At 41.5% G+C, this 24,516-nt stretch overlaps 1 long non-coding RNA gene and 1 pseudogene across 1 annotated transcript; both read right to left on the bottom strand.

The window, feature by feature from the left end:
* Window positions 1-1,988: 1,988 nt before the first annotated feature.
* LOC144336185 (small ribosomal subunit protein mS31-like) lies at window positions 1,989-15,218 on the bottom strand (annotated as a pseudogene).
* Window positions 15,219-15,618: 400 nt separating this feature from the next.
* On the bottom strand, window positions 15,619-16,414 carry LOC144336149 (uncharacterized). Its single transcript, XR_013407660.1, has 2 exons — window positions 16,259-16,414; window positions 15,619-15,911 (listed from the first exon to the last, which is right to left on the bottom strand). It is a non-coding gene; the product is annotated as an uncharacterized LOC144336149 (long non-coding RNA).
* Between the last annotated feature and the right edge of the window lie 8,102 nt (window positions 16,415-24,516).

Genomic DNA, 24,516 nt, shown 5'->3' with positions numbered 1-24,516 from the left:
CTCACTATGCTGCTCAGGCTGGTCTTGAACTCCTAATCTCAAGCCACCCTGTTGTCTCAGCCTCCTAAGTCCATATACAACATTATTTCTACCAAAATCCAAAAAACTAACTTCTATTCGTAGAAATGCTCATCACTTACACTCTGGAGAACATCTGTATTGAGTTTCTTCATTTATATTACTAGTAAACCAAATTTAATGTCAAGCAAGAGGACACTCATTTCTCTTTTAGACTTAAAATGGTAAATTTCTTACCCAAAGAAAAGGGGAAGAATAGAGAACAAAGACCAACCATGTGTTAAGAAAAAAACACTACAAGTCTGTTATATTCCTTCAATGTTCTTCCCATCTCCTGAACAATCACTAAATCACTTCAATAAGTTATTTTATAAATGCTAGCTCCTCTTCTAGATAGCAAGCTGCCTAGGGGCAGGAACCAGTATATCTTTATGTAATAGCATAGAGATACGCTGCAAATGATAGGTGATTAATAATGTTCTAACCCAAATTAATGGCTAATCTGGACCTCTGGATTCATGTAATTGGTAGTACTTACCTCCCATTGTCTCACAGAATGCAACATTTCAAGGGGGAAACCGAACCACAACTAGCAATATCAACAACTGTAGTGTGGTATGTCCCCCACCAGGTTACTGAAGGGTGTATATGTGTTGCTTGAACCCTGAAGGCTCGGCAGGGAGCCAAGACCATAATGCCTAGCTGAGGGGCAGGTGTCCCTGACAACCCAAATATCCCAGGGCATACCTCAAAACATATCAAGCAAAACAGTCTCATCGTGCACACACAGTAGGCAAATAGCCAGAATATAAGCTTAAAAACAGCTTAGAGATAAGAGGCAGGTTGACTCCAGAGCTGCCTAGAAAAGTCCAGTATGTAAATCCTAGTAAACTCATCTATTCATCAAGCTGGACTTGCCCAAATTATTCTTTGGTCCCTCGATGCCTTCCCAATTTGGGGGACGTTACAGTCCCAAGTTTTCCTTCTAACAACCGCCACATTCATGATTCGAATCCAGGCCAATGACAGGCGGGAATATTAAAATATCCAACTATTACACCATCAGAACACTAAGGACATCCTGAAAAGATGGAATATTTTTCCACCTGAGAAATAGTTATTCTTAACAAACCTATTCAGGTGCTTATCTTTAGTAACTGCTATAATGTTAAAACTATTACGTCTCTTCCCTGTGAATATATTTTTCCATATATATATATATATTTTAATGAATATAAACTGTCAACAAAAATTATGAAAAAAAAATTCAGTGAAATATTATACATAAAAATTAAAAATAATTCCACTGATGCACATTAAACGTCTTAGCTAAACTGCCACATTTTTAGGACTGATAGGCTGAAAACAGAAATGTTCACTTGAAGTTTTGCCTCATAATACAACAAATCAGTTACAGCAATTTAATTTCCAAAATATCTAATTGAAAAGATTAGCTTAATTTGCCATAATTTTTATTTGTTCCCTTTTATATTAAGTTTTAAAAACTCCATGTTGTGAAAAACTATAAAATTATGCTAAAAAGAAGCTGTTAAAGTCAACATTTGTTTTTAAGGGCAGAAAACACTGCAATGTTTAATTACAAATTATAATTATAAAAGAATGCGTAGGTAAATCACAACATTCCCTTTCATAAAGCAATCATTCTGTAAAATAATTAACTTTCTTTACATGACTATTTTTAATGACTGAAATTAATATCAGAGTTAATAGGTAACATTTTCTTGCACACTTGATAATCAACTGCTTTATACATCAATTTACATATTTACTTGGATATACTTACTGGCAGATTAAAATTCAGTTTATAAACTGGAGGGTTATTTTTAAAAATTTTAACTTCTTTTTTTATAGACTAAATTACTTTTCTCTACTAAACAGAATTAACTGGAAAAAACGGAAATATCATATGAACGTTAAATAATGTGATCTCAAGTCATACAAGTTTTCCTCTAGCAGGTTCCCAAGTTACTTGTAAACAAAGGCTTTTCTGCTCCAGAACTTTCCTCAGTCCTTGCATTCTTCTCCCTCAACTGTATGTCCGGTGAACAGGATGGTGGATTAAAGTAAGTCACAGCAGACAGGGAATGCCTTGGTAAAGCACTGAACTTCAAGAGAGGAATGTACAACAAAGAAAGGGAATGGACATTTGCTGAGCACCTACTATGTACCAGATAGTTGATACGTGTTTCTTTTCTATTCCTCAAGAAAGCCATTTCAGCTAGGTTTCACTTTCAGCATTTTATAGCTGGGGAAACAGGCTGATGGAGGCTATAAAAGATGCCCTGGTCACAGAATTAGTCAGTGGCAGTGCCAACATTCTGAGGCAGGCCAGTGTGAACTGTCAATTTCCAACAGAAGCAATCAGTCCAGGCCTGGGTTGTCTGGGGTTGATACCCTAGACCCTGCCCGAGTCATAGCAGCGTGAACAACTTGGCATCACACCACTGCTTCCCCTTATTCCCCTTTAGCTGGCTTCTTAACACACTGAAGGCACAGGAACCCCTTTCCTACTTGTTTTAGCTTCTCCTTTGCCACTTAATTTTCAAAATATTAAATATCTAATATTAAAAATCAAATATGCCATCTCGATGTAGTTGCACAGTATTATATGCAATACGAATAAGTTCAATTTTCTCGAGTATTAAGTGACTCAAATATTCTAAAGTAAAACTCCAAGAACACTTTCTACTTTATTCAACAATATCTAACAGATACTAAATCACTTTAAATTAGTAATTCAAATAATATTCCAAAGTCACCATAAACTCTTGAACTTCCTGTGTTAACTGCTGACCACCTTTTCCAACTTTCCTCTATAAATCAGTAATTTAACACCCAGGAGTTAACTCAAGTGCCTGATTTTACTTAAAACAAATCTACGGAATACACAATGTATTGAAAACACTCCAATTGCGAGCATATCCAAGTATAAAGACAGGTTAGGCCAGGTGAGGTGATTCACGCCTGTAATCCCAGCACTTTGGAAGGCCGAGGTGGGCAGATCACTTGAGGTCAGGAGTTACCAGCCTGGCCAACATGGTGAAACCCCATTTCTACTAAAAATACAAAAATTAGCTGGGTGTGGTGGCACGTGCCTGTAATCCCAGCTACTGGGGAGGCTGCCAGGGGAATCACTAGAACCCAGGAGGCAGAGGTTGCAGTGAGCCGAGATGGCGCCACTGCACTCCAGCCTGGGCGACAGAGTGAGACTGTCTCATAAATAAATAAATTAATTAATTAATTAATAAACAAACAAATAAATAAATAAAAGACAAGTTAATTTTTGTCAGGCCATGCCAAATATCTGGGTCCTCCTTCGCAACTACCACTTTCAGGGTTTAAAGGAGAGAAAGAATAGAAACTTTATGTAAATACAGAACAACTTTAGATTCTAAAATAACTACGTAAGACATGGCTCGGCATCTTTAAGAACTTCAAATCAGTAATTTCAAATGGCCACAAATAATCTACCATTTTAAGGTATAGGGTGCAGTGGCATGATCTTGGCTCACTGCAACCTCCGCCTCCCAGATTCAAGCAATTCTCCTGCCTCAGCCTCCTGAGTCCCTGGGATTGCAGCCGCTCACCACCACATCTGGCTAATTTTTGTATTTTTAGCAGAGAAGGGATTTCACCATGTTAGCCAGGCTGGTCTCGAACTCCTGACCTCATGATCTGCCTGCCTCGGCCCTCTAAATTGCTGGGATTACAGGTGTGAGCCACCACGCCGGGCCTACGCCTTTCTTTCTTTTCGTTGATGGTGGGTCATTTCTAAGGTGTAACAAAAGATAAGCATGTACAGAGATATAAAGGGTAAATGAATACACGGTATTAGGCATTTATATTTAAAATGAAAAATCATGTTCCTCACAAAATATTCGTTTGTTCAGAATTCAGTCAGCTCTACTTATTCTTTGTTTTGTTTTGTTTTGTTTTTTTTGAGACGGAGTCTCGCTCTGTCGCCCAGGCTGGAGTGCAGTGGCCGGATCTCAGCTCACTGCAAGCTCCGCCTCCCGGGTTCCCACCATTCTCCTGCCTCAGCCTCCCGAGTAGCTGGGACTACAGGCGCCCGCCACCTCGCCCGGCTAGTTTTTTGTATTTTTTAGTAGAGACGGGGTTTCACCGTATTAGCCAGGATGGTCTCGATCTCCTGACCTCGTGATCCGCCCGTCTCGTCCTCCCAAAGTGCTGGGATTACAGGCTTGAGCCACCGCGCCCGGCCAGCTCTACTTATTCTAAATCAAAGGACCCCTATTCACTGTGGGCAGATGTGAAGCATGGCCCAGTTTGATTTAAGGTATAGAAAAATGGCTGGCTAAATCCAGCACATGGTTCCCTCTCTAGGAAGTGGTATACAGAGAGTAAGAACACAGATGTAAATGCGTTCATAATGCTCACAGTATCCAACAGCAATAATACACACACACAATAAGGTAAATCTACAGTTAAGGTAAAACCAAACTACACAAACAAAACCCAGCAGACTACAAAGCCTGATACCTGTTTCTAAGATCAGCGGTCTTCTCCTGGTCAGGATAATTGTCAAAGACTTGGTCAAACTGAATCTGATGCTCTGGTCTTAATATTAACTCTAGTTGTAGCACATCTGGCAATTTTCGTATCTGATATTTTGTTACTGAAACTGAAATAATAAAAAGGTCAAGTGCGTTAGAAATCTTAGCTACTGCCGGGCGCGGTGGCTCAAGCCTGTAATCCCAGCGCTTTGGGAGGCTGAGACGGGCGGATCACGAGGTCAGGAGATCGAGACCATTCTGGCTAACCCGGTGAAACCCCGTCTCTACTAAAAAAAAAAAAATACAAAAAACTAGCCGGGCGAGGTGCCGGGCGCCTGTAGTCCCAGCTACTCGGGAAGCTGAGGCTGGAGAATGGCGTAAACCTGGGAGGCGGAGCTTGCAGTGAGCTGAGATCCGGCCACTGCACTCCAGCCTGGGCGACAGAGCGAGACTCCGCCTCAAAAAAAAAAAAAGAAATCTTAGCTACTGTGGGGCGCAGTGCCTCACGCCTGTAATCCCAGCACTTTGGGAGGCCAAGGCAGATTACCAGAGGTTGGGAGTTCAACACCAACCTGGCCAACATGGAGAAACCCCGTCTCTACTAAAAGCACAAAATTAGCCGGGCATGGTGGCAGGTGCCTGTAATCCCAGCTACTTGGGAGGCTGAGGCAGGAGAATCACTTGAACCCGGGAGGTGGAGGTTGCAGTAAGCCGAAATTGTGCCTTGCACTCCTTTGTCTCCAAAAAAAAAAAAAAAAAAAAAAAGAAACCTTAGCTACAGAACAGTAATAGACTTTCTGAAACAGAAATGTGATATCATTTAACTCTTATTTCATTTTTATCCACTAATTATATAGCGTACAACGTTATGTTTAAATAAAAAACATTCACATAACACAGAACATTACAATTTTTGTTTATTTGCATCTTTTAAAGATGTTCTTCAGAAATCTTCATTTCAAACATAAAAGTGTCACATGAAAAATTACTCCGAAAAGATGAAAGTACAATCAGTATCTGTATACCTATCACCTACATTCAATAACTAAATTAAAATCAATAGATAGATATATTTATTTACTGCCGTGTATTTGTTCAAACACAAACAAAATGAGTCACTGAACTGACATTCCAGATACCTATGGTTTTTTCTTTTAAATATAATTTCTTTCAGAGATAGGGTCTCACTCTGTTGCCCAGGCTGGAGTGCAGTGGTGCCATCATAACTCAGTGCTGCCTCAAACTCTGGACTTAAGCCATCCTCCTGCCTCAGCCCCCAAAGTAGCTAGAACTACAGGCACACGCCATCATGCCCAGCTAATTTTTTTTATGGTTTGTAAAGATGGGGTCTTGTTTTGTTGCCCAGACTGGTCTCAAATTCCTGGCCTCAAGTGCTCCTCTTATCTCAGCCTCACAAAGTGCTGGGATTACAGGCATGAGCCACCACACGATGCCATTTCTTTTACCTTCCTGAAATACATCTGGTACATATGCTCATTGGGAACAACAGATTTAGATCATTTTCCAAAATGAAGCAGTGCTACCACTTACTACAATGTAGGCAGCAAGGAGTCTAACATAGTATAAAATAATGAGGGATGAAGAGAGTAAGTGGAAAGATGTCAGCTTAAACATAAGAATAAGAGGAAAAAGAGAAGGAAACAGACCTGAAGATTGCCATACTGTGCATAATACCAGCAAGCTATTTAACTGAAAAAAAAAAAAAAAGTACTTTTCTCAGAAAAGCTATCTTATTCTGTTATTTGTAATAACGTTACTGAATTTATCATTTCTTTTTTCATGGACAAGAAACTGTAATTTCCTAAAAGGAAAGTAACCAATTGGTCTCTTAAAACTATAATCTTACTTAAGACATAAATTTTTTAAAATCTTGAATTGCTAAAATTCCACTTACATGGTATATTCTTTATGTAAATTCCCTTATGTGGTATATATTATATGTATTACTTACTAGGCACATGAAAATGGCCTATTTTGAGATATAAACATTACTGACCTAATGGTTTCATTCACTTACCTAATTTTAGGTCTTTCTCCACCTCTCTGTGCCCGACTCTTCCTCATGCTACGGAGCTGCCTGAGCAGCTCTGGCTTGTTTGTCAAAAGAGGGCAGCAGATGCAGCTGCCACCAACTCAAGACTCAGGGTCTCATTTCTGAAAAAGAAAATGAAAACCAAATGAGAAAGAAAGAAAGAGAGATTGATTACTATGCCATTAGTTTAGTGAAAAGTAAAATGATTTTGGGGGGAAAATTTTCTGTTGATCAAAAAAGTATTCAATTCAATTTCTGACAAAAGTAGGAATTCTCAACTATTAGGTACCAGTTTTAAACAAACTTTGAAATGTTAGCTCAAAACAATACATTAACGTGGAGGGATGCGGGATCAGCCTCAAAAATTATAAATTAGTGGAATTTTCAATTAGATGCTATTGTATTTCAAAAACAATATATACTGCAAGCAAATATTAAGGCAGCTTAACCTGCTCACGGAAGTTTTACTCATAATAGCCCCAAACTGGAACCAATCTAAGGTCTGTTGTTAGAAAGAAAAAACAAACTGTAGGATATCTAAACAATGGAAGAGTACTCAGCTCATGCCAACATGATTGACTCTCATAGACATTAGATCAAGTGAACGAAGGTGGACACAGAATATATTCTGTATGATTCCATTTCTGTCAAGTGCCAGAACAGGCAAAACTAATCTGAGGTGAAAAAACAATCAAAACAGCAATTGCCTCAGGAGAGAAGGCTACTGACTGGGAAGGTGAAAATGGGAAACACAGTGTCTTGGTTAAGTGTGTGGGTCACATGGGCTTATCCATTTGTCAAAATCCTCCAGCTAAGATTTGTACACTTTAATATATGTAAATTTTACCTGAAAAAAAAAAAAGCCATCAATCATTATCAAGTAGGAGATGGAAAGTGGGTGAAGGTATAGATAATACAAGAATGGCAAAATGTTGATCATTGTTGAAGCTGGGTGACAGTATCAAGGGGTTCACTGTACCATTTTGTGTTCTTTGCATATGATTTTTTTTTTTTTTTTTTTTTTTTTTGAGACGGAGTCTTGCTCTGTCGCCCGGGCTGGAGTGCAGTGGCCGGATCTCAGCTCACTGCAAGCTCCGCCTCCCGGGTTCACGCCATTCTCCTGCCTCAGCCTCCCGTGTAGCTGGGACTACAGGCACCCGCCACCAGGCCCAGCTAGTTTTTTGTATTTTTTAGTAGAGACGGGGTTTCACCGTGTTAGCCAGGATGGTCTCGATCTCCTGACCTCGTGATCTGCCCGTCTCGGCCTCCCAAAGTGCTGGGATTACAGGCTTGAGCCACCGCGCCCGGCCTTGCATATGATTTAAATTTTTCATAAGAAAAAGCTTTTAAAAACTTCCTAAATTAGAGCAAGTTCATACAAAAACATTCTATTATAAAAAGTAAGTAAATTATATATAACATTTTTTCCTTTTTTTTTTTTTTTTTTTTTTTAAGAGATGGGATCTCAATACATCGTGAAGTCTGGCCTCAAAGTCCTGGGTTCATGCAATCCTCCCACATCATCTTCCCGAGTAGCTGGGACTACAGGCATCTGTCACCATACCTGACTATTTGCAACATTTTTAAACTCACTGAGAACTGCCATCTCAAAATTAATATTTTATTATGCCTGGCTTTCTATATTATGATCTATTACCTAATACGCAAATTAAAGTTCCCAAATTCCTACAGTTCTTGGAAAAAGATTTTAAGGACTTAACTAAGATATGGAAGATCTAAAATCTGATAGGAATGGAGAAAAATAGAAGAATGAAAAAAGGGGTTGAGCATGGTGGCTCATGCCTGTAATTCCAGCACTCTGGGAGGCCAAGGAGGGAGGACTGCTTGAGCCCTGGAGTTCAAGACCAGCCTGGGCAAGATGGTGAAACCCCATCTCCACAAAAAGAAAAAAAAAAATTAGCCAGGAGTGGTGGCATGTGCCTACAGTCCCAGCTACTTGAGAGGCTGAGTGGGAGGATCACTCGAGCCTGGGAGGTTGAGGCTGTGGTGAGTGATGAGTGTTCCACTACACTCCAGTGTGGGCCACAGAGCAACACCCTGTCCCCCCTCCAAAAAAAAAAAAAAGAAAACGAAAAAGAAAAAGAAAAAAGGAAATATAACAGTTAAAATGAAATGTACTTTCAGAACTGTTATCTGTAAATAAAGCTTTAACCTTATTCCACGTCATTGTTACTTCTTTCATAAACCACTTGTAAACTTCATTTCCAAATTTTAACATATGTATTTGATCAGAGTATGCACAGAACATAGATGAATATTCATTTTCTAGAATCATGCATTTCATAACAATGGTTTCCTTCATAGTTATAGTCTCTGGCTTTATAATTTATAATGTTCTAATTAATAAAAATTGTAGGGAGCCTGTGTCATTGAACAAGATAATTTTTACATACAAGGATCTTTCTTCATAGATTTTAACAATGTAAAGAAAACTTGTTAAAGTATCTTTTAGGGCTGTGTGGTGGCTCACGCCTGTAATCCCAGTACTTTGGGAGACCGAGGCGGGTGGATCACCTGATGTCAGGAATTCGAGGCCAGCCTGGTCAACATGGTGAAACCCCGTCTCTACTAAAAACACAAAAAATTAGCCAGGCACGGTGGAGTGCACCTGTAATTCCAGCTACTCGAGAGGCTGAGGAAGGAAAATCGCTTGAACCTAGGAGGCGGAGGTTGCAGTAAGCCGAGATCACACCACTGGACTCCAGCCTGGGCAAAAAAAGAGCAAAACTCCATTTCAAAAACAAAAAAGTATCTTTTCACAATCTATTCAATCCTGTAATTAAGACTATTTCATGAATACATACTTTTCTCCTTCATAACCTTTTTTTTTTTTTTTTTTTTTGAGACAGGGTCTCACTCTGTTGCCCATGCTAGAGAGCACTGGCACAATCTCAGCTCACTGCAATGTCCACCTCCCAGGTTCAAGCGATTCTCCCACCCTCAGCCTCCCGAGTAACTGGGATTACAGTCACATGCCCCCACACCCAGCTAATTTTTGTATTTTTTTGATAGACATAGGGTTTTACCAGGTTGACCAGGCTGGTCTCAGCTCCTAACCTCAAGTGATCTGCCCTCTTTGGCCTCCCAAAGTGCTGGGATGACAGGCGTGAGCCACCGCTCCAGGCCCCTCGAGAATATTTTTAAATCATCTCTAGATTACTTGTAATACCTAATATAACAAATGCTACATAAGTGGTTGTTATACTGTATTTTTTAATTGGTATTTTTTTCTGTGTGTTTCTCAAAAAATGTTATCAGAGGTTATTTGTAGATGCAGAACCTACGCATAGAGAGGGCCAACTATATATTGCTCCATTCCTATCAATGACTTTATCATTGTTAAGATGGTTTCTCAGAAGTGGTTGTGGTAAAAGCAAATATCCCAGGAAAATGAAAATCAATGTGGAAGAGGGTAAACATGGTAATGTCCAATCTTATATCAGCCTAGGTCATTAAAAAGAAAATACAACTGGCCGGGCTCAGTGGCTCACGCCTGTAATCCCAGCACTTTGGGAGGCTGAGGAAGGTGGATAATGAAGTCAGGAGTTCAAGACCAGCCTGGCCAACATGGTGAAACCCCATCACTACTAAAACAAAACAAAAATTAGCCAGGCATGGTGGCAGGCACCTGTAATCCCAGCTAACTCGGGAGGCTGAGGCAGAGAACTGTTTGAACCCAGGAGGTAGAGGTAGCAGTGAGCCAAGACCATGCCACTGCACTGTCTCCCCTTGCCTGGGAGACAGAGTGAGACTCTGTCTCAAAAAGAAAAAAAGAAAGAAACAAAATACAACTTCTTCTTGGCTCACTTTCTCTTGAGACACCCACCCTGGAACCCAGCACCATGCGGTGAGAAAGCCCAGGCCACAAAGAAAGCCACATGTAGGTATTTCTGCTAACACCCTCAGCTAAGGTCTCAGCTGACAGCGGCATCAACTGCCAGACCTATGAGTGAGCAAACTTCAGATGATTCCAGCCTCAGACTACTAAGTCTTCCAACTAAGGCCCCAGATATCATAGAGCACAGACTAGCCTTCCCCACTGTGTTCCAGCCAAATTGCTAACCCACAGAATCTGAGAGCATAATGAGTGAATGTTTTATGCCACTAAGTTTGGGAGGTAGTGTAACCATGATAACCATATCAATGGGGATTTAATATACGATACAAAGAAAGAAAAGTAGGCTGTGCATGAAGCTATGATGACAGTGCCTCATGAAGCAAAGATCATGACTAATCTAATCCCATGCACCCTGGAGTCCTTGAAGAGCGGGAAGGGGAGGCAAAAATAATTACAAGACACCTTCCAAAAACTCAAAACAAATGCATCTCATTCACCAATCTTTTGATGTAGGACCAAAGCCTCTTTTTGAAACACAGGACCACTGATAAAAGGTTCTAAGACATATCTTTTATATATATCACACCCATCTGGCAATATTTTCAATTTTGGTTTAAGTGGAAAAGTGGACCAAGAAAGTAAGAAAGCTTACAAAGCAATCTAAGGGTAAAATGATTTTGGGGGGAAAATTTTCTGTTGATCAAAAAAGTATCATTCAACTCAATTTCTGACAATAGGGTCATAGTAGGGAGAAGGTCAGCAGAAAGACATATGAATAAAGATCTCTGTGACATGAATCAGTTTAATGAAAAGTGCTGTGCTTTGATGTGCATATATGCAAACATCTCCATAAACATTTTCAGTGCATAAAGAACAGCATAGCCACTAGCCCGTCCCAACTCCAGCCCTAAGGTGGTTTTCTCCTATCTCAAGTAATTATTAGAGTCCCTGTGTTTACAAGCTGATATTTATTCTTCATTAATTTAACATCTCCCAAGTACTTGTATTAAAAATATTTTCTGCCAAAAGAAAAAGCTTACTGGAGTTTCAAAAATTAGTTTCAAACTGCCAGGCACGGTGGCTCACGCCTGCAATCCCTGCACTTTGCTTGGAAAAAGCAATTTAAATAAAAACGAGTTTAGGAGGATTTTTATGTAGGTTTCAGTTCTCAGAATAACCAAGTATGTGAGTTTTGCATGTTGTTATTCAAGATTCAGGGGGCAGGCACAAGGTGGTTGGAGCTTGAGCTTCGGGCTAGTAAATTGCTTACTTTAGGCCCCAAAATTAGGTAGGTTTGAAGAAATTAAGGAGGTGTAAAGAGACAGAGTATGGGAAAACACATTCTGTGGAGCGAGAAAGTAAGAAAGCTTACAAAGCAATCTAAGGGTATGATGCTCCTGCGTATGTATATTTGTCTCACTCGTGCCTAATTGGAAATAAATTTTTTACATGACCTTTACTGACTCTTTCCAAAGCATTCAACTCACTTTACCATTTCTGTAGTAGTTAGTTAAATTATAATAAAGGGCATGAGGGTTCATAAATAGGTCTGGGAGCCTTAAAAATGTCATTCTTGACAAGTATTTATGTATGTTTGCGTGTGTTATTTACTTCCACACACTTATATATAACTGTTTTGTTTCTAAAGGAGTAGGAGGAGGAGGAAGTATCTATTATGGGTAGTGATTATCTAAATTAGCTTACTCTACCACCCAATTATACTTTCCAGAGGTATTTTTGATACCATGTAGAAACCAAGAAGTTCCATTAAAATGTTAAACCATTCTGGGAAACAGAAGCCTATATTATCTGTTTGTTCTGACAAGAGAAGTCAGTGATGGGTATCCTGAAGCCACACACCTCACTACTTGAATTAATGACATCACTGAAATACATCATTATGTATCACTAAAAAAAGTACTGCCATTTAACCTACAACACAATGCCAAGATATCACTGATTGCACTTAGAATTAAATGTAATACCCTTTTGACAAGCACAAGTAATTATAATGCTCTGAGGAAGCCAAGAAAGCTGAAAGCACTGACAGTTATTGGTGAAAGGAAGTCATATACAGCAGTTGTAATCAACATGCTAAAACTTTATTCCAGAAAAAAACCTTTAAAATTGAAAATTTCAAATAAGCAAGTCCTTTACAGACATGAGGCTACCTTCAAATCAAGATGTAAATGACAGTGTTAATTAGCAGCTTAAAGAGGCAGTTAAGTGGCAGTTAATAACACTGATAAATATGTAAGAGTGTGGAATTCTCAATGAGATCACTTCTCTTTTCCTTTCACTGGATTGTGTACAGATATCCTCTTGTTATTTAAATATAATACAATCACAGCGTTTGTGAAACGCTGTCTCTACTAAAAATACAAAAAATTAGCCAGGCGTGGCGGTATGCGCCTGTAGTCCCAGCTACTCGGGAGGCTGAGGCAGGAGGATGGCATGAACCCCGAAGGCAGATCTTCCAGTGAGTGGAGACTGCACCACTGCACTCCAGCCTGGGTGACAGAGCAAGACTCTGTCTCAAAAAAACAAAAAAATTAGTTTCAAACAACATTCAAATTACAATTAAATTTACCTCTTCTTTGGAGCATGTTCTGCAGCTCTTTGAGGCCCGCCAGTTGTAGCTTTTAAGTGGACTTCTGCTGGGTGGCTTTGTTGTTTGTACATTTACTGTGCTCAATTCAACTTTCTGCCCTTAATAAAGCCTAACAAGTCTTTTTTCCTGTTTTCCTTTACACTGTCTTGGTTCTCTGAAGTCTCCTTGGAAGTCTCAACAGTTCAGACCACTCAACTTCCTTGCTACAGATTGCGCCGTTAGTGCCAAAATATCTTTGGATATTATTTTTTGTCCCGGAAAGATGCGTTAAAGAAAAAAAATGAAAAATACAATGCAGGCTAATAAAGCAAAAAAACATGTATCTAAAGTTTTTTTCAATTCAAGCCCTTTCCATTTGTTTGTATAATTATTGTTAAAAACCGTAACAGCACCAACTTACCATTTATTAGCATACACTACATGCCTCACCTTGTGCAATATGTTTTATGTACATTTCTCACACCCACATTAACTCCCTAAGGTCTCCATTTTGCAGATAAGGAAACTGAAAATCAGGGATGTAACTAACCCAAGGTCATGCACCTCACAGCTCACTAAAGCCTAAGACACGCTGGCGTGCCACAAATAAGTAGAGGTGTGCTAAGATATTGATCACCTGCTCCTTGGGGTGGCCAGGGGACGCCTGGGGGTGCTGGTGCTCCCAAATCTGTTCCTTCCATTTACCTCAGAGTTTGGTAGAAAAACTCTGACATGATTAATAAGTGACAATTTATTATTCTCAAACCCAGATCTGACTGACTGCAAGTCCTTGCTCTTAACATGATATAATACCTCTTTAAAAAGTTATAATTAAACAATACAAAAATAAATTTCTATCAAAAAGATTACTTTAAAAAAACTGAGTGGGTCTTATTTTAATCTGATCAACATTCTCATCGAGCTACATGCCACTTAACCCATAACCACTTGTAAGCTAAGCTAAAATGGAACAGAAAAGAGAATAATTGAAGGCTAGAAATGTCATTTTTGCTTTCTTCATTAGATACATTTATGAAAAAGAACACTACAAATGATTACATCTATATCAGACTCATGCAAAAGATGTCCTAAGTAACCCAAATATCCAATTTTATTCTGTGGGGTTAAAAACCTCTTTTGGCTTTGATTACTGAAGAACTTTAAAAACTCTGAATGTGTTAGTTTCCGTAAGAGGGTATAATATATTTTAAAGATCATTCATTAAATACAGTGAATATCTACCCTGTGCTGGGCATTATATATTAGTAAATAAGAATTTCATGGTCCCTACTTTTATGAAGCTGATATGCTACAGCACTGCTTCTCAAACTTTAATATGAATAGAAATTATTATTTTTTTTGAGATAGGGTCTCGCTCTGTCACACAGGCTAGAGTGCAGTGGCATGATGTTGGCTCACTGCAGCCTCGACCTCCCCGGGCTCCAGTGATCCTCCCATTTCAGCCTCCTGAGTAGTTCGAACTAACTTTTTGTAGAGATGAGTTTTCCCATGTTGCCCAGGAACTCCTGGGATCCGACCACCTAGACCTTCCACTGCCCTCCTAAGCCTCCCTAAGTGCTAGTGTTACAGGCATGGGCCACTGTGCCTGGCCCATAGAAATTATCTATGCTCCTTGCTAAAATACAGATTCTTTGGTCAGGAGTTGGAGACCAGCCTGACCAACATGGAGAAACCCCGTCTCTACTAAAAATACAAAATTAGCTGGGGCATGCCTGTAATCTCAGGTATTCTGGAGGCTGAGGCAGGAGAATCACTTGAACCCGGGAGGTGGAGACTGTGGTGAGCCGAGATCGTGCCATTGCACTCCAGTCTGGGCAACAAGAGCGAAACCCCATCTTAAAAAAAGAAAATAAATAAATAGTTAATATTAAAGGTATTCTATCAAAAAGGTGGCAATCAGGGTAATGAATCTCATATAATCTTTACTACAATGTTTTCTTTCAAGACTGCTATCATACCACAGAAAGCAATCTACATTACAGGAAAATCATGTATTATACAACTCCGTAACACTAATATAATAAAATTCTAAACCTACCCTCCCACCTGAGTTTGTTTCCACTCACAGCATTTCATCAGTACTTCAAATGCAACACCTTCAAAACGACATTCAAGACGTCCCCTTTCAGACTGACTTTCCATTTTTCACACTTCTATATTAAAATGCCCCCTGACATAAACAGATATTTTTTTGTTTTCCAAAAACTATAACATATGTAAAAATCTTTCTCAACCCCGGCTCTGCATTCTTCTGCTAACATTAAGGATACCCTAATCCTCCAAAGCAGCCAGCTGAAATCTTTGCTCTCTGTGACCACCCTACCATTATCCCATGATGTCACATCCCCTTAATTCTACCTCTGCAATTTTTCTCCTCCATTCAGTTGGTCCGTCCCGTCTTCATGGCTACTAACCTGCTTCAACACTGTACTTAACCAAACTGGCTTCTGAGTGTTATGCATGGAATTTATACAGTGGAATTAGGCTTTCATAACAATAAAGTACTCGGAGGATACATAGCAAAACCAAGTATGCCGCAACACCTTTTCTTTCCTGGCTAACTTCAACCAGTGGTCCTTCAGATTTCATCAGATTTTTCTTCCAGAAAGGATATCCTGAGACGTCCCTGCGATGGTTAGGTGTCCCTATTTGCTCCGCCAGCAATTACTTGTTAGATGAATAGTGTACTCTGTGCTTCCGTACACTATCAGCAATTACTTCACTACACAGCCCTTGAGGTGTCTACTTGCTGGAACTACACGCTCCGTGATGGCAAGGCTCTTACTTGGGGTTTATAATCAGTACTGGCACGCTGTAAAGTTTTTCAGTAATGAACTAAAGAATGAAGGAAACAGAAACGCGACTATTAAATAAATATTGGGAGGCAAAAGATAAAACAACTTCGCTTTTGGAGCTTGAATAAACTGACAGGAGTTGATGACAAGATGAATGAGGCACAGCGACCAGGCTTGTAATCGGAGCTGTTTTCCACGCACGCTATGACCTTGGGCAAGTCATCTTATCTTTCCGGGAATTTCCTTTTCACAGATTTAAAGCAATGGCTTCTAAAACCCAGAAGGTAATAACACTGTTCCCAGGAAGTCGGAGGATAACTGCATGTACAGGACGGGGCACTGGAATGCCCGAGGACCTGCGGGGCCAAGAGCGCTAAACTGCGGTACCTGACCGTTCCATGCCGAGCAGCGAGTAGCAAAATTGCAGCCGCTGATGTCTCCGGACTTCCAGTGGACAAAGGGTGGCAGGAAAGGGGACGAAGAGGTAGAAACGCCGAGACCGTAGGAAACGCCGCCGACACACAGTCAACCAAGAGCGCAATTGAAACACTGCGTCCCCATGCCAAAAACATCCCCTGCGCTCTCTTCCGTTTCCGGTCCGGCGCGTTCCTCACCCTTTGCGTTCCGGTGGGCAACAGGGGCAGGTAACTGTGTTCCGGACTCGCCCGCGGCCGGGTGGAGCCAGCTACCTCCAGGCGACCCCACCCATCCGGCGATTCTGTTCCTAGAGGTGTTCCTCGCCAGTGTTCAGAGGATCCCTGACCGCCGAACGAGATAGTGGAGGGCGTGATTAGTAGTGCGAAAACTACAGATGATCAGTCTGTTTTTATGCTTGCTTTTTTTTTTTCTAAGACGAGTCTCCCTCTGTTGCCCAGGCAGTGGCGCGATCTCAGCTCACTGCAACCTCCGCCTCGCGGGTTCAAGCCATTCTCCTGCCTCAGCCTCCTGAGTAGCTAGGATTACAGGCGTGCGCCACCACGCCCGGCTGTTTTTTTTGTTTGTTTGTTGTACGTTTAGTAGAGACAGGGTTTCACCATGTTGACCCGGCTGGTCTCGAACTCCTGACCTCGTGATCCGCCAGCCTCGGCCTCCCAAAGTGCTGGGATTACAGGCGTGAGCCATTGCGTCCGGTCGATCAGTCTGTTCTTTAACAGCACTACTGTCCATTTGGAGGGAAAGGGTCTACAGCGTTCATCACGTTCTCAAAATGCGCCATGGCCACCAAAGAGGTTTAAAAAAGTTATCATAGGACCTGCTGCCCGATGAAATAGCGTTTCTTTTCCTTCTTTATCCTTGAGGTAGAGTCAAAATAAGACATACGTTTCATTTTTCACAAGTGACTTTAGGCCGGGCGCGGTGGCTGATGCCTGTAATTTCAACACTTTGGAAGGCCGAGGCGAGTGGATCACCTGAGGTCGAGTTCCAGACCAGCCTGGTCAATACGGTGAAATCCCGTCTCTACTAAAAATGCAAAAATTAGCCCGGCGTGGTGGCGCACGCCTGTAAATCCAGCTACTCAGGAAGCTGAGACTTGGACCGATTCCCCGCGGGCGCGCGGGAGTTGGGCAGGCAGAGGCGGGTTCAGGGAACAGGCTGGGCGGGAGCGTGGGAAAAAGCTGACGCGCTCTCCTGGGTTCCCACTTAGGGAACTTAAAGGAGAGTTTTAATTTGTCCTCCCTGCAGTTAGGGAGCGCGTACGCGTGTGCTGCCCGAGCAGCCCGCGGTGTAGTGAGCCTCGCCGCTGCCGCTGCCGCTGCCCCCTTAGGGCCACTCAGAGGGTGAGTGGGAGGTGACCCCGGTCACCCTTTCCCGCCCCTCTGTGTCCTGCTGCGGTGGGGAAGGCAGAAGACGCGAGGCAGGCCCGTGGTACATGGTACTCCTGGCTTAACCGCACCCTGCGTTGGCTCCAGGGGCTGGCCAGGCTTTCGTGTCGCAGGTTCCCGCGAAGTGCAGGATTCAGATCTTACCATGGTTCTTTTTAATAGTGAGGAGTTGCCTCCGTGCAAGATTAGGGTGTTGTATTACTCTTGTTAATGGAGCTTGTGCTGTCGACCTGTGAGATCTCAAAGTTAAGTTTTAATTTGATCATGAACATACACAAAGCAAAGTCTTATGGATATTAAAGAATTATTTATATATTCTAATTTTCATCATAGTTTTAAAATCTTCATAGAATCTGTTATCAGTGAGGGACTTTAACAAGGAATTTGAAAAGGAAACCAATACAATCATTGGATTTGGGTTCAGTCTTTAAAAATAAATTTGCAAAAAATTCATTCTACACCTATTTTTATGAAAGTATTTTTCCCCTAAGGTCTAGGGACTCCTATTTGGAAATAGAATTTTTATTAAACGCCTGTGCAGGCTAGGCGTGGTGGTTCAGGCTTTTAGTCCTAGCACTTTGGGAGGCCAAGGTGGGCGGTTCACTTGAGGCCAGAAGCTGGAGACCAACCAGCCTGGGCAACATGGTGAAACCTCATCTCTGCTAAAAATACAAAAATTAGCCGAGCGTGGTGGTGCACGACCGACCGTAGTAGTCCCAGCTACTCGGGAGGCTGAGGCAGGAGCTAATCTCTGGAACCCGGGAGGTGGAGGTTGCAGTCAGCTAAGATAGTGCCACTGCACTCCAGCCTGGGAGACAGAGCAAAACAACGTCTCAAAGAGAGAGGAAAAAAAAAAAAGATAAAAAGATGCAAGAGAGAGACTTGGCTTTTACCTGTCCTTCATGAAAAAGGGAACTGTGACCCAGAAAAGATGTAGAGATGTAGGGTTCCCAAACCTGGAAGGGCATGAGAATAAACCCGGCAGGAAACTTTGGCTAATGGGGCACATGGGAACCACTAGCCTAAAATTCCATAAAGGCATTCCAAAGTTCACATCGACATTTTCTCCGTCCTGGCAAAAATAATCAAGATGGGGAGGTGAGCTTTTGTGAGGCTGAAAACACAGCTTACTTTGAGCAGATCTTCCTAAGATCCACTCACGCTAATGGAACCTTTGTGACTGAATGCTATACACAGTACCCTTGGGGATGCTTACTTTGTTTTATTTGTAAAAAAACAAACTTTTTTTTTTTAAATGAAGTATAACTTCGTCAAAAGACAAAATTATGGTAATTTTAGTTTAATTGGTTTTTATTTGTGATTATAGAATAGGGCAACATCTCCTTCTCTATAAAGTAGAATGAGTGTTCCAGTGAGTTGAGCAGAAGTGTTTGGCTTTATAGGCACAAAAGGACTGAAGAAAATAGAAGGAACAAAAATCAGATTGGTCATTTCAAAGTTACCTTCCTTATAGGGTTAAAACAGAGAGGATTTCCTTGTCATGCTGGCTCAGGTAAACTAGGCCCCCTCTGATTGGTGCTGCAAGTCTCCTGCTTTTGGAAAACTGGCCCTGATTTCAAAGTACAATTTGATTACTTGGCACTTAACACAAGTGACTATTCTGGTTTGGTCTGGTGTACTGGGGGCTAGTACAGAAAGCTTGTCCAAAACTGTGGCCTCCTACAAACTTTAGCATCTTCAATATGGAAAAGTGCCTGAATCTTAAGTATGTTGATGAAAAAAAATTTTTTTTGAGATGGTGTCTCGCTCTGTCACCCAGGCTGGAGTGCAGTGGTGTGATCTCACCTCACTGCAACCTACACATCCTGGGTTCAACCGATCCTCCTGCCTCAGCCTCCCAAGTAGCTAGGACTGCAGGCATGCACCACCACACCAGGCTCATTTTTGTATTTTTAGTAGAGACGAGGTTTTGCCATGTTGGCCAGGCTGGTCTCAAACTCCATCTCAGGTGATCTGCCTGCCTCGGCCCCCCAAAGTGCTGGGATTACAGGCGTGAGCCATCACATCCAGCCAAAAATGTGTTAAAGGAATGATCACAGAGTTAATTCACCCATGTAAACCTCCATCTGGATCAAGAAATAGACTATTAGCAGTAAGGCATACTTTTCTTGATACCATTTGAATACCCAGTGGAAAATCCATTCTTGAATATAATAAGCAGTCCATCCAAATCACATTTAATAGTTACTTCATCTTTTTTCAATTTCTTATAATGGTCTTCAAATGGGTTTTTTAAAACCCAAAAAACTCTTGACAAAGGAGATAGAAACTTCCATCTCAATTTCACAGTTTTTCTAGGGGAAGATCTTGTCCCAGTTATCCTGTTCTTAATCTACTCTAAGGCAGTGCAGATACAGTAAATTACCTCCCTGCTGCAAGAGAGCAGATAGGCTGAGACTATGTGAAAGCGCCTGGCTGAGGGTCACAAGCGGGAATTGAAATTTAGCCTTCTCTACCAATTGGTTCCTTCAATTTTACTTTCTTACAAAAGAGGCTTTCTTTGATTACCCTGGTTAAAGTAGTCTCCCGCCCCATCTAGTCACACTCTCTGGCAGGGATTGCTGTTGTCCACTTATATCCATTCTCTTTTGGAGTTTTATCGAAACACATGGCCACAGAGGTAGAGACTATATTGCCCAGCATCCCTTGCAGAAAAATGTATCATGGACCGGAAGTTCTAATCAATAGACTCTGAACAGAAGTGATGTGCCCTTAAAAAAATGGGCTCATATTCCCCACAAACGTTTTCTCCTTTCTGCTAACTGGAATACAGACCAGATGATAGGAGTTGAAGCAACTAGACAACCAAAACATGAAGTTTACAGAGATGAGAGTGACAAAGGCATTCTACATGTGTCTTTCACCACCTCCTCCAGAGAGTTACAGAGGAAAGAGGAGGAATCCACTTCCATCTTGTTTAAATGTATCTGTGAGTCTCTTTGTTACAAGTAGCCTAGGCTGTACCTTAACCAATGTATCCTGTATGTCAAAACATTGTTTCATTATACAGAGTATTTTCAATGATCTGCAATTATCTCATATATTTATGTGCTAAAATGCTTATTATGTACCTTGCCATGATAGAGTATGTCCTTCATGAAGGCATGGACTTTGTCTTATTAGCTGCTACAATCTTACTTCTTAGAACTGTAGCTAGATTTAACAATGGTCCTCAAAAAATATTTGGCGAATAAATTAACTGTTTCCAAGTCAAAAGGAAGAAACAGGTGCAGAGAGGTCTTAAGTAATTTGCCCAACTTCATAAAGCTAGTAAGTGGCAGAACCACATTCAAACTCAAGTTCATCTGACTCTGATATTCTCATTAATTCTGGAATAGCTGAGGATCTCTTACTTTAGTCATGTGAAAAAGTCACATGGGGGTGTTTGTTAACATACATTACTGAGTAGTAGCTCAGACACACTGACTCAGTGGATCTCCATCTGAGAATCTAACAAGAACTCCAGGTGATTCTGCAAGGGTTCCTCTGACAGAGCTTTGAGAAACATCATCATGGCCCTGTGGCTTATTTAGCTATTCAAAACTCTGCCTGTCCTTAGAATACACATAAAGAGAAAGCTGAGAGATTGGTACAGTACTAAAGGTAAAAATCTGAAACAACATGGATGGATCTCTAAGGCATTATGCTAAGTGAAAGAAGCCTGATATAAGAAGACCAGTCCTGTACAATTCCACTTACATGACATTGCAAAGACAAAGCTACAGGGACACAAATCTGCTCACTGGTTACCAGGGGATAGAGATGGAAGGACAGAATTGATGACAAAGAGGCAGGAGGAAACTTTTGGGGGTTATTGAAACACTCAAATAAGAGATTGCTAAGACTCTGGTAGGCTTATATGACCGTTTACATTTGCCAAAACTCATAGATATGTACACCTAAAAATTGTGAATTTTACTACATATAAGTTATAACCCAATAAACCTGACTTTTAGGCTGATCATGGTGGTTCATGCCTGTAATTCCATCACTTTGGGAGGCCAAGACTGGAAGATCCCTTGAGCCCAGGAGTTTGAGACCAGCCTGGGCAATGTAGGGAGGCTCTGTCTCTATAAAAAATCAAAACCGTGGCCAGGCATGGTGCACTTGTGGTCCTTGCTAGTTGGGAGGCTGAGGTGGGCGGATTGCTTGAGCCCAGGAGGTCGAGGCTACAATGAGCAGTGATAAAGCCACTGCACTCCAGCCTAGGTGACAGGGTGAAACCCTATCTCTAAATAAATAAATAAATAAATAAATAAATAAATAAATTTCACTTAAAAAAATAGGATAGTTCTAGTTGGCCATAAATTAAACCATAAAGAGAATTTCAATAAACTTCCCCAAATTTTAAAAGTCTGTCCTTTGAAAAACTATAATTTGTCCAATGTTTGTCCAGAGCGATCATTTATGAGAGTGACAAAAATAAAGCCAGAAAGTAGAAAATGTTTTTCTTTCTCTAACTCTCTATTATGATATATGATTCACCAGTCATTTTCTTCCCAGGAATCCCTGGAAATGCACTTTTTAGAAATAAGTGACCTTTGGCAAGAAATAGCAACTCAACTGAGATCGGTCCTGATACATTAGAGATCAGTACTTTGCACTAGCTATCTCATGAAATTCTACACTAATAAACTCAACAAACCTTACAGGAAAATGAAGAAACAAAATCATCCTATGTTCCAGTTATCCATTACCGTGCAACAAACCATCCTAACACTCAGTATCTTAAAACAGCAACTTACTATCTCTCCTGGTTCTGTGGTAGATGGGCCTCAGCTGGGTGGCCCCTACTTTGATCTCTCATGTGGTCGCCATCAGATAAGACTGGATGTCCAGGATGGTTTCTTCACCCACACATGTGATGCCTCAGCTGCAGTAATTGGAAGAAACAGGGGCTGGCTGAACCTCTCTCCACACGTTTGCCCCATGACCTTTTTTTTTTTTTCTTTTTGAGATGGTGTCTCACTCTGTTGCCCAGGCTGGAGCACAGTCGTTCTGATCTCGACTCACTACAACCTCTGCCTCCCAGGTTCAAGCTATCCTCCTGCCTCAGCCTCCAGGGTAGCTGGAACTACAGGCATATGACACCACACCTGGTTAATTTTTGTTTTTTTTTTTAAATAGAGACAAGAGTTTCACCATGTTGGCCAGGCTGATCTCAAACTCCTGACCTCAGGTGATCCGCCTGCCTCGGCCTCCCAAAGTGCTGGGATTACAGGCGTGAGACACTGCACCCAGCTTGCCCCATGACTTTTGTACCTGGCTGCTTGGGCTTCCTCACAGCATGGCCTCTCAGCATATTTGGATTTCTTTTTTTTTTTTTGAGTGTCACTCTCTCTCCAGGCTGGAGTGCAGACTGGAGTTACAGGAGATGGGACAGAAGAGGAAGTGGTTTCATGCCCTTCAAATTAGATTGTCTAGGTACTTGTCTTTCCCCTCCACGTAAGATGACTCACTCTTAGTATATTCATGTGTAAAATTGCTTTGGATTTTAAGTGCATGGAAGACCAGGATCGTGTCACACTAGTGTGTATTGCACAGCATATGACATAGAACTATGTTGAAACAGTGCTTAGAACATGACTTTTGGAGATGACAGAGATAGGACCAAGCAGAACTGTCCTCCGGTCAATTTCTAAAGTACATGAGAATACTCTGGGTCCCCCAGCCCATCCTCTTGCCTTCTTGTATTCATTCTTCCCTGTCCCTTGGCCCCTCTCTATGTTGCCTTTTAGCTTCTCAGAGCCTCCTTGCTTTGGTTCTCATCCAGTCCAGACATCCTGGCCGAGACCTCTCTAAATTAGCCTTCCGTCCCCTCTCCTACCAGTCAAACTCCTCTCTCATCTATCCACCAAGGGGAGGGCTATGTTGTTAAACTAACACTAATGTATGAAAGCCCACATTGCCAGCTTACACTTGCACTATCTCATAAAAGTTAATTTTTAAATGAGGTGCTTTCAAATTTCAATAAGCAAAGGCTTCAGTTGAGATTATTTTCTTTTTGCTTTCCTGGCCCTCTGAAGTTATGCTTTCAGGAAACTGCTTCTCTGAGTGTTAACTCAAGCTGGCCCTCAGATGCATTTGTTATGTTCAAGTGCCCTCTGGAGGCAAAAATAGTCTCCTGTTAGATAAAAGACATGCCTGCCAACGACCCACAAATGATTGGCCCCTGTGCTGTGAGGTCCATTCATTCCTTTCTTTGTGCATTCCCAGCACAGCCCTGCCTCGGGGCCTTCAGCTTAGGCATGGAAAGTTCTTTGGCCTGGAATAGCTGTCCCAAAGACTGTCCCATGACTGATTCCTTCACGCCATCCACTTTAGCTCAGCAGTGCTTTCTCAGCCGTGCACCACATCTAGTCAAGTCGACCTTCCCACTCTGTCATGTCGCACTGTTTCCTTGTCTTCCGGCACTCAGCACTATCTGAAATAATCTTCCATTCACTCAACACGTTCATCGAGTGCCTGATCTAGGCTCTGTCTCATGCACTTGGGATAGATCAAGGTACAAATGCAACACGTTCCCTGCCCTGGTGGAATGTACAGGTCTTGGGAATCACATTGTTTCTTTTTTCATCATCAGCCTCCCCCCTGGAATGTAAGCTCCATGAGAGCAGGGACCCCTGTCAGCCTCATTTACTACCTTATCCCAGGAGCGTAGAACTGTGCCTGGTACATCCTGGTCAATCAATATTTGTGGAATGAATAAACAAATGTTTATATTAGGCAGGCACAATGGCTGAGGCAAGAGGTTAGTTTGAGGCCAGGATTTCGAGACCAGCCTGAGCAACATACTGAGAC

The sequence above is a fragment of the Macaca mulatta genome, chromosome 17 (genome assembly GCF_049350105.2).
Source record: "Macaca mulatta isolate MMU2019108-1 chromosome 17, T2T-MMU8v2.0, whole genome shotgun sequence".
Classification (NCBI taxonomy): Eukaryota; Metazoa; Chordata; class Mammalia; order Primates; family Cercopithecidae; genus Macaca; species Macaca mulatta.
The sequence above is the reverse complement of the archived record's forward strand: the minus strand, read 5'-3'. Positions and strand labels throughout refer to the sequence as shown.